Source organism: Triticum aestivum, chromosome 3A (genome assembly GCF_018294505.1).
Source record: "Triticum aestivum cultivar Chinese Spring chromosome 3A, IWGSC CS RefSeq v2.1, whole genome shotgun sequence".
Taxonomy (NCBI): Eukaryota; Viridiplantae; Streptophyta; class Magnoliopsida; order Poales; family Poaceae; genus Triticum; species Triticum aestivum.
In genome coordinates this window covers 383,612,825-383,622,759 of record NC_057800.1, presented here as the reverse complement: position 1 = coordinate 383,622,759, position 9,935 = coordinate 383,612,825, and positions in this window count along the sequence as shown.

The following is a 9,935-nucleotide window of genomic DNA, read 5'->3' as shown; positions in this document are numbered from 1 at the left end:
TATGGGCCTTATTGGGCCTTAGTGGAATAAAGGATAGGAAGGGAAAAGGTGGGAGGCGCGCCCCCCTAGCCCAATCCGAATTGGGTGGGGGCCATCCCCCTTCCTTCCCTCTCTCCTCCCCTTTCTTCTTTCCTACTCCTACTACTTGGAAGGGGGGAATCCTACTCCCGGTGGGAGTAGGACTCCCCTAGGGCGTCCCATAGAGGGTGGCCCTCCCCCCTCCTCCACTCCTTTATATATGGGGGAAGGGGGCACCCCATAGACACACAAGTTGATTGTTTAGCTGTGCGCGGTGCTCCCCTCCATAGAATTCCACCTCGGTCATATCGTTGTAGTGCTCAGGCGAAGCCCTGTGTTGGTAACTTCATCATCACCATCACACCGTTGTGCTGAGGAAACTCCCTCAGCCTCAACTGGATCAAGAGTATGAGGGACATCACCGAGGTGAATGTGTGCAGATCGTGAAGGTGCCATGCGTTCGGTACTTGATCGGTTGGATCGCGAAGACGTTCGACTACATCAACCGCATTTCATAATGCTTCCTCTTTCGGTCTACGAGGGTACGTAGACATACTCTTCCCTCTCGTTGCTATGCATCTCCTAGATAGATCTTGCACAATCATAGGAATTTTTTTGAAATATTGCGTTTCCCAACAGTGGCATCCGAGCCGGTTCTATGCGTAGATGTTATATGCACGAGTAGAACACAAAGGAATTGTGGGCGTGGGTATATACATATTGCTTTCCATCACTAGTTGATTCTTGATTCAGCGGTATTGTTGGATGAAGCGGCCTAGACCGACATTACGCGTATGCTTACTTGAGACTGGTTCTACCGACGTGCTTCGCACACAGGTGGCTAGTGGTTGTCAGTTTCTCAACTTTAGTTGAATCAATTCAATGAACAGAGTTCTTTCTGAAGATCAAAAAGCAATCACTATACCGCGTTGTGGTTTTTGATGCGTAGGTAAGAATGGTTCTTGATCAGCCCGTAGCAGCCACGTAAAACTTGCAACAACAAAGTAGAGGACGTCTAACTTGTTTTTGTAGGGCATGTTGTGATGTGATATGGTCAAGACATTATGCTAAATTTTATTGTATGAGATGATCATGTTTTGTAACAGAAATATCGGCAACTGGCAGGAGCCATATGGTTGTCGCTTTATTGTATGAAATGCAATCGCCATGTAATTGCTTTACTTTATCACTAAGCGGTAGCGATAGTCGTAGAAGTAATAGTTGGCGAGACAATAATGATGCTTCGATGAAGATGAAGGTGTCAAGCCGGTGATGATGGTGATCATGACGGTGCTTTGGATATGGAGATCAAGGGCACAAGATGATGATGGCAATATCATATCACTTATATTGATTGCATGTGATGTTTATCCTTTATGCATCTTATTTTGCTTAGTTCGGCGGTAGCATTATAAGATTATCTCTCACTAAATTTAAAGGTACAAGTGTTCTCCCTGAGTATGCACTGTTGCTACAGTTCGTCGTGCCGAGACACCACGTGATGATCGGGTGTGATAAGCTCTACGTTCACATACAACGGGTGCAAGCCAGTTTTGCACACACAGAATACTCGGGTTAAACTTGGCGAGCCTAGCATGTGCAGATATGGCCTCGTAACACTGAGACCGAAAGGTTGAGCGTGAATCATATAGTAGATATGATCAACATAGTGATGTTCACCATTGAAAACTACTCCATCTCACGTGATGATCGGACATGGTTTAGTTGATATGGATCACGTGATCACTTAGATGATTGGAGAGATGTCTATCTAAGTGGGAGTTCTTAAGTAATTTGATTAATTGAACTTTAATTTATCATGAACTTAGGACCTGATAGTATTTTGCATGTCTATGTTGTTGTAGATAGATGGCCCGTGTCGTTGTTCCATTGAATTTTAGTGTGTTCCTAGAGAAAGCTAAGTTGAAAGATGATGGTAGCATCTACACGGACTAGGTCCGTAACTTGAGGATTATCCTCATTGCTGCATAGAAGAATTATGTCCTGGAAGCATCGCTAGGTGACAAACCCGCTGCAGAAGCAACGCCATATGTTGTGAACACCTGGCAGAGCAAAGCTGATGACTACTCGATAGTTCAGTGTGCCATGCTTTATGGCTTAGAACCGGGACTTCAACGACATTTTGAACATCATGGAGCATATGAGATGTTCTAGGAGTTGAAGTTAATATTTCAAGCAAATGCCTGGATTGAGAGATATGAAGTCTCCAATAAGTTCTACAACTGCAAAATGGAGGAGAATAGTTCTGTCAGTGAACATATACTCAAAATGTTTGGGTACCACAACCACTTGACTCAGCTGGAAGTTAATCTTCGTGATGATAGTGTCATTGACAGAGTTCTTCAATCACTGGCACCAAGCTACAAGAGCTTCATGATGAACTACAATATGCAAGGGATGGATAAGACTATTCCCGAGCTCTTCTCAATGCTAAAGGCTGTGGAGGTAGAAATCAAGAAGGAGGATCAAGTGTTGATGGTCAACAAGACCACTAGTTTCAAGAAAAAGGGTAAAGGGAAGGGGAACTTCAAGAAGAACAGCAAGCCAGTTGCTGCTCAAGTGAAGAAACCCAAGTCTGGACCTAAGCCTGAAACTGAGTGCTTCTACTACAAAGGGACTGGTCACTGGAAGCGGAACTGCCCCAAGTATTTGGCAGAGAAGAAGGATGGCAAAGTGAAAGGTATATTTGATATACATGTTATTCATGTGTACCTTACTAATGCTCGCAGTAGCGCTTGGGTATTTGATATTGGTTCTGTTGCTAATATTTTACAACTCGAAACAGGGGCTATGGATTAAGCGAAGATTGGCTAAGGACGAGGTGAGGATGCGCGTGGGAAATGGTTCCAAAGTCGATATGATCGCCGTCGGCACACTACCTCTACATCTACCTTCAGGATTAGTTTTAGACCTAAATAATTGTTATTTGGTGCCGGCGTTGAGCATGAACATTATATGTGGAACTTGTTTGATGCGAGATGGTTATTCATTTAAATCAGAGAATAATGGTTGTTCTATTTATATGAGTAATATCTTTTATGGTCATGCACCCTTGATGAGTGGTCTATTTTTACTAAATCTTGATAGTAGTGATACACATGTTCATAGTATTGAAGCCAAAAGATGCAGAGTTGATAATGATAGTGCAACTTATTTGTGGCACTGCCGTTTGGTGTAAAGCGCATGAAGAAACTCCATTCTGATGAACTTCTGGAATCACTTGATTATGAATCACTTGGTACTTGCGAACCATGCCTCATGGGCAAGATGACTAAAACTTCATTCTCCGGAACAATGGAGTGAGCAACAGAGTTATTGGAAATCATATATACTGATGTATGCGGTCCAATGAACATTGAGGCTCGCGGTGGATATCGTTATTTTCTTACCTTCATAGATGATTTGAGCAGATATGGGTATATCTACTTGATGAAACATAAGACTGAAACATTTGAAAAGTTCAAAGAATTTCAGAGTGAAGTGGAAAATCATCATGACAAGAAAATCAAGTTTCTACGATCTGATCATGGAGGTGAATATTTGAGTTATGAGTTTGGTCTTCATTTGAAACAATGCAGAATAGTTTCGCAACTCGCGCCACCTGGAACACCACAACGTAATGGTGTGTCCGAACGTCATAACCGCACTTTATTAGATATGGTGTGATCTATGATGTCTCTCACTGATTTACCGCTATCATTTTGGGGTTATGCTTTAGAGACGGCTGCATTCACGTTAAATAAGGCACCATCAAAATCCGTTGAGACGACACCCTATGAATTGTGGTTTGGCAAGAAACCCAAGTTGTCGTTTCTTAAAGTTTGGGGCTGCGATGCTTATGTGAAAAAGCTCCAACCTGATAAGCTCGAACCCAAATCGGAGAAATGTGCCTTCATAGGATACCAAGAGGAGACTGTTGGGTACACCTTCTATCACAGATCCAAAGGCAAGATATTTGTTGCTAAGAATGGATCCTTTATAGAGAAGGAGTTTCTCTCGAAAGAAGTGAGTGGGAGGAAAGTAGAACTTGATGAGGTAATTGTACATTCTCCCTTATTGGAAAGTAGTTCATCACTGAAATCAGTTCCAGTGATTCCTACACCAGTAAGTGAGGAAGCTAATGATGATGATCATGAAGCTTCTGATCAAGTTATACTGAACCTCGTAGGTAAACCAGAGTAAGATCCGCAACAGAGTGGTACGGTAATCCTATTCTAGAGGTCATGTTACTTGACCATGACGAACCTATGAACTATGAGGAAGCGACGATGAGCCCAGATTCCGCAAAATGGCTTGAGGCCATGAAATCTGATATGGGATCCATGTATGAAAACAAAGTGTGGACTTTGGTTGACTTGCTCAATGATCGGCAGGCCATAGAGAATAAATGGATCTTCAAGAAGAAGACTGACGCTGACGGTAATGTTACTGTCTACAAAGCCCGACTTGCTGCAAAAGGTTTTCGACAAGTTCAAGGAGTTGACTATGATGAGACCTTCTCACCCATAGCGATGCTTAAGTCCGTCTGAATCATTTTAGCGATTGCCACATTTTATGATTATGAAATTTGGAAAATGGATGTCAAAACTGCGTTTCTTAATGGATATCTTAAAGAGGAGTTGTATATGATGCAACAAGAAGGTTTTGTCGATGCAAAAGGTGCTAACAAAGTGTGCAAGCTCTAGCGATCCATTTATGGACTGGTGCAAGCCTCTCGGAGTTGGAATATATGCTTTGATAGTGTGATCAAAGGATATGGTTTTATATAGACTTTTGGAGAAGCCTGTATTTACAAGAAAGTGAGTGGGAGCTCTGTAGCATTTCTGATATTATATGTAGATGACATATTGTTGATTGGAAATGATACTGAATTTCTGAATAGCATAAAAAGGATACTTGAATAAGAATTTTTCAATGAAAGACCTCGGTGAAGCTGCTTATATATTGGGCATCAAAATCTATAGAGATAGATCAAGATGCTTAATTGGACTTCCACAAAGCACATACCTTGATAAAGTTTTGAAGAAGTTCAAAATGGATCAAGCAAAGAAAGGGTTCTTGCCTGTGTTACAAGGTGTGAAGTTGAGTCAGACTCAATGCCCGACCACTGCAGAAGATAGAGAGAAAATGAAAGTCATTCCCTATGCTTTAGCCATAGGTTCTATCATGTATGCAATGTTGTGTACTAGACCTAATGTGTGCCTTGCTATTAGTTTAGCAGGGAGGTACCAAAGTAATCCAGGAGTGGATCACTGGACAGCGGTCAAGAACATCCTGAAATACCTGAAAAGGACTAAGGATATGTTTCTCGTTTATGGAGGTGACAAAGAGCTCGTCGTAAACGGTTACATCGATGCAAGCTTTGACACTGATCCGGATGACTCTAAGTCACAAACCGGATACGTATTCTTATTAAATAGTGGAGTTGTCAGTTGGTGCAGTTCAAAGCAGAGCGTCATGGCGGGATCTACGTGTGAAGCGGAGTACATAGCTGCTTCGGAAGTAGCAAATGAAGGAGTCTAGATGAAGGAGTTCATATCCGATCTAGGTGTCATACCTAGATCATCGGGTCCAATGAAAATCTTTTGTGACAATACTGGTGCAATTGCCTTGGCAAAGGAATCCAAATTTCACAAGAGAACCAAGCACATCAAGAGACGCTTCAATTCCATCCGTGATCAAGTCAAGGAGGGAGACATAGAGATTTACAAGATACATATGGATCTGAATGTTGCAGACCCGTTGACTAAAGCTCTCCCATGAGCAAAACATCTGGGCTATTCTGTTACAAAGTGACGCTTGATAGCACACAAGGTATTCCTCTGGTATCCAGGAGTGGCATGATCTCATGGCCGAAGGAACAGATACTTGACATGAAGAAATCTATAGCAAATAAGTAAACAATCTGATGCTAGGCTTACGGTTGGGTCTGTCCACCACATCATTCTCCTACTGATATGATCCTGTTATCAAATGACAACTCATGTCTATGGTTAGGAAACCATAACCATCTTTGATCAACAAGCTAGTCAAGTAGAGGCTTATTAGGGCACGGTGTAGTTTACGTATTCACACATGTATTTAAGTTTTCGATCAATACAATTCTAGCATGAATAATAAACATTTATCATGAACGAGAAATATGATAATAACCAAATTATTATTGCCTCTAGGGCATATTTCCAACAGAAAGGACTATGATTGATCCCCTATATTTGTGGGCCGTCAAAGATGCACGGACGAGGCCATTTTGGGCCGCCGCGTTGTGCGAGGCCGCAGGTGAAGAGGCCGCTCGGACGACGGCCGATACATGCTGCTACATGGCGCGTGAGGCTGCTGTGTTGGAGAAGAGGCCAGGTAGTTGCGCCAGTGTCGGAATAGGGGCCCGCAAGGGTCGATGGGAAGCGGCGGGCGGCACAAACCGATCTTAGACCGGAGAACCAAAAAAGAAACACTGATCAAGACAACTGATGATGTCTACTACGCAACCTTCTTCTTGTAGACTCGTGTTGGGCCTCCAAGCACAGAGTTTTGTAGGACAGTAGCAATTTTCCCTCAAGTGGATGACCTAAGGTTTATCAATCCGTGGGAGGCGTATGATGAAGATGGTCTCTCCCAACAACCCTACAACCAAATAAAAAAAGAGTCTCTTGTGTCCCCAACACACCCAATACAATGGTAAATTGTATAGGTGCACTAGTTCGGCGAAGAGATGGTGATACATGTGCAATATGGAAGGTAGATATAGGTTTTTGTAATCTTAAAATATAAAAACAGCAAGGTAGGAAGTGGTAAAAGTGAGCGAAAACGGTATTACAATGCTTGTAAACAAGGCCTAGGGTTCATACTTTCACTAGTGCAAGTTCTCTCAACAATGATAATATAATTAGATCATATAACAATCCCTCAACATGCAACAGAGAGTCACTCCAAAGTCACTAATAGCAGAGAATAAACGAAGAGATTATTGTAGGGTACGAAACCACCTCAAAGTTAATCTTTCTTTTCGATCTATTGGGCTATCCCTATAAGTGTCACAAACAGCCCTAGAGTTCGTATAAAATAACACCTTAAGACACACATCAACCAAAACCCTAATGTCACCTAGATACTCCAATGTCACCACAAGTATCCGCGGGTTTGATTATATGATATGCATCACACAATCTCAGATTCATCTATTCAAACCAACACAAACTTCAAAGAGTGCCCCAAAGTTTCTACCGAAGAGTCAAGATGAAAATGGGTGCCAACCCCTATGTATAATTTCACAAGGTTACAGAACCCGCAAGTTGATCACCAAAACATACATCAAGTAGATCACGTGAATATCCCATTGTCACCACAGATAAGCACATGCAAGACATACATCAAGTGTTCTCAAATCCTCAAAGACTCAATCCGATAAGATAACTTCAAAGGGAAAAATCAATCCATTACAAGAAGGTGGAGTGGGAGAAACATCAAAAGATCCAACTATAATAGCAAAGCTTGCGGTACATCAAGATCGTTCCAAATCAAGAACACGAGAGAGAGAGAGAGATCAAACACATAGCTACTGGTACATACCCTCAACCCCGAGGGTGAACTACTCCCTCCTCATCATGGAGAGCACCGGGATGATGAAGATGGCCACCGGTGATGGTCCCCCCCCCCCGGCAGGCTGCCGGAACGGGCTCCCGATTGGTTTTTCGTGGCTACAGAGGCTTGCGGTGGTGGAACTCTCGATCTAGGTTTCTTTTTAGGGGTTTCTGTATTTATAGAAACTTTTGGCATCGGTTCCACGTCAGGGGGGGGGGTCCACGAGTCAACAACAAGGGTGGAGCATCCTCTCGGGGGATTGGGCACGCCCTCCACCCTTGTGGTTGGCTCGGGACTCTTCAGGCCCAACTCTTTTGCTTTAGGGGCTTCTTCTGGTCCATAAACAATCACCGTAAATTTTCACCTCAATTGGACTCCGTTTGATATTTCTTTTCTGCAAAACTCAAAAACAAGGAAAAACAGAAACTGGCACTGGCCTCTAGGTTAATAGGTTAGTCCCAAAAATCATATAAAATAGCATATAAATGCATATAAAACATCCAAAACAGATAATATAATAGCATGGAACAATCAAATGTTATAGATACGTTGGAGACGTATCAACTGACGAGGAAGAGAAAAAACGGGATCAAGGATCGGGAAAAAGACTCTGTAGGGAAGCCGATCAACACAGTTAGTGGACGAACCATAGGTATGTATGGCGCGAACTCTGGTGGCGATTATGTAGATCAACCTCCCCGAGGACGACGCGGTGCGAAAGCAGCAGTACCTAGGGTTTAGGATCGGGGTTAGGCTGATATCATGTTAGAGGAATGGATAGGGAATTGGTGGAATTGTTGATTGTATTCCTTGAGCCTCATGGTCTTATATATAGGAGTACATGATCTTCTTGGAGTAGAAGACACTGTACAATAAATCCTACGCTATGCTATATTTCCTAACTAATCATGATACTCAACATTTGTTTCCCGGCCACTCTGCAGCGTTCAAGGCACGGTGCCTAGCGACGGCGTCACAAAAGCTTGGTGTGGCAGAGGGTGCACCATTGTGGGGTTTACCTACTACAGGTTCGACATTCGAGATGGTTGCGGCCTCGCCCGCTTTGACGTCGTCTCTGGCATTGACGTGTGCTAGAAATAGCAATCGAAGAGAGAGAGAGAGAAAGAGAGAGAGATGGTCGTTAGCTTGGCAAGGCCCATGCTGTAAGGTGTTCTGAGCAGCGCCATTGCCGGCGAGGGCACGCAGCTATGGGTATGCCCAGGGAGGTGGAGTTCAGCAAGTGCTCGAGAGATATATGAGCTGCAATGAATCTAGCTGCGAGGGGAAAGAGAACAAAGAGAGATGTGTGTAAAAGATTCGAATAGTAGTGTTATCTAATTCCATCAGATCTCATTATGGCTAAGGCGAACCAAACAGAAACATTGTTATTGGGTTCCATTACAAATCAACGAACCAAACACCTCCTCGGAGTACAAAGCCCCAATTTAATGCTACGTCTTAAAGGATGATGTTGGGGAACGTAGTAATTTCAAAAAAATTACTACGCACACACAGGATCATGGTGATGCATAGCAACGAGACGGGAGAGTGTGTCCACGTACCCTCGTAGACCGAATGCGGAAGCGTTAGCACGACACCGTTGATGTAGTCGTACGTCTTCATGATCCGACCGATCCAAGTACCGAACGCACGGCACCTCCGAGTTATGCACACGTTCAGCTCGATGACGTCCCGCGAGCTCCGATCCAGCAAAGCTTCATAGGAGAGTTTCGTCAGCACGACGGCGTGGTGACAGTGATGATGATGCTACCGACGCAGGGCTTCGCCTAAGCACCGCTACAATATAATCGAGGTGGATTATGGTGGAGGGGGCACCACACACGGCTAAGGGATCAATGATCAACTTGTGTGTCTAGAGGTGCCCCCTGCCCCCGTATATAAAGGAGAAAGGGGTGGAGGCCGGCCGGCCCTCTATGGTGCGCCAGGAGGAGGAGTCCTCCTCCCAGTAGGAGTAGGACTCCCCTCTTTCCTACTCCTACTAGGAGGGGGAAAGGAAGGGAGAGAGGGAGAAGGAAAGGGGGGCGCCCCCCTCTCCTAGTCCAATTCGGACCAGAGGGGGAGGGGCGTGCGGCCTGCCCTAGGCCAACCCTCTCTCTCTCCACTAAGGCCCATAAGGCCCATTATTTCTCCCGGGGGGAGGGGGTTCGGTAACCCTCTAGCACTCCGGTTTTCTTCGAAATCACCTGGAACACTTCCGGTGTCCAAATATAGTCGTCCAATATATCGATCTTTATGTCTCGACCATTTCGAGACTCCTCATCATGTCCGTGATCATATCCGGGACTCCAAACTAC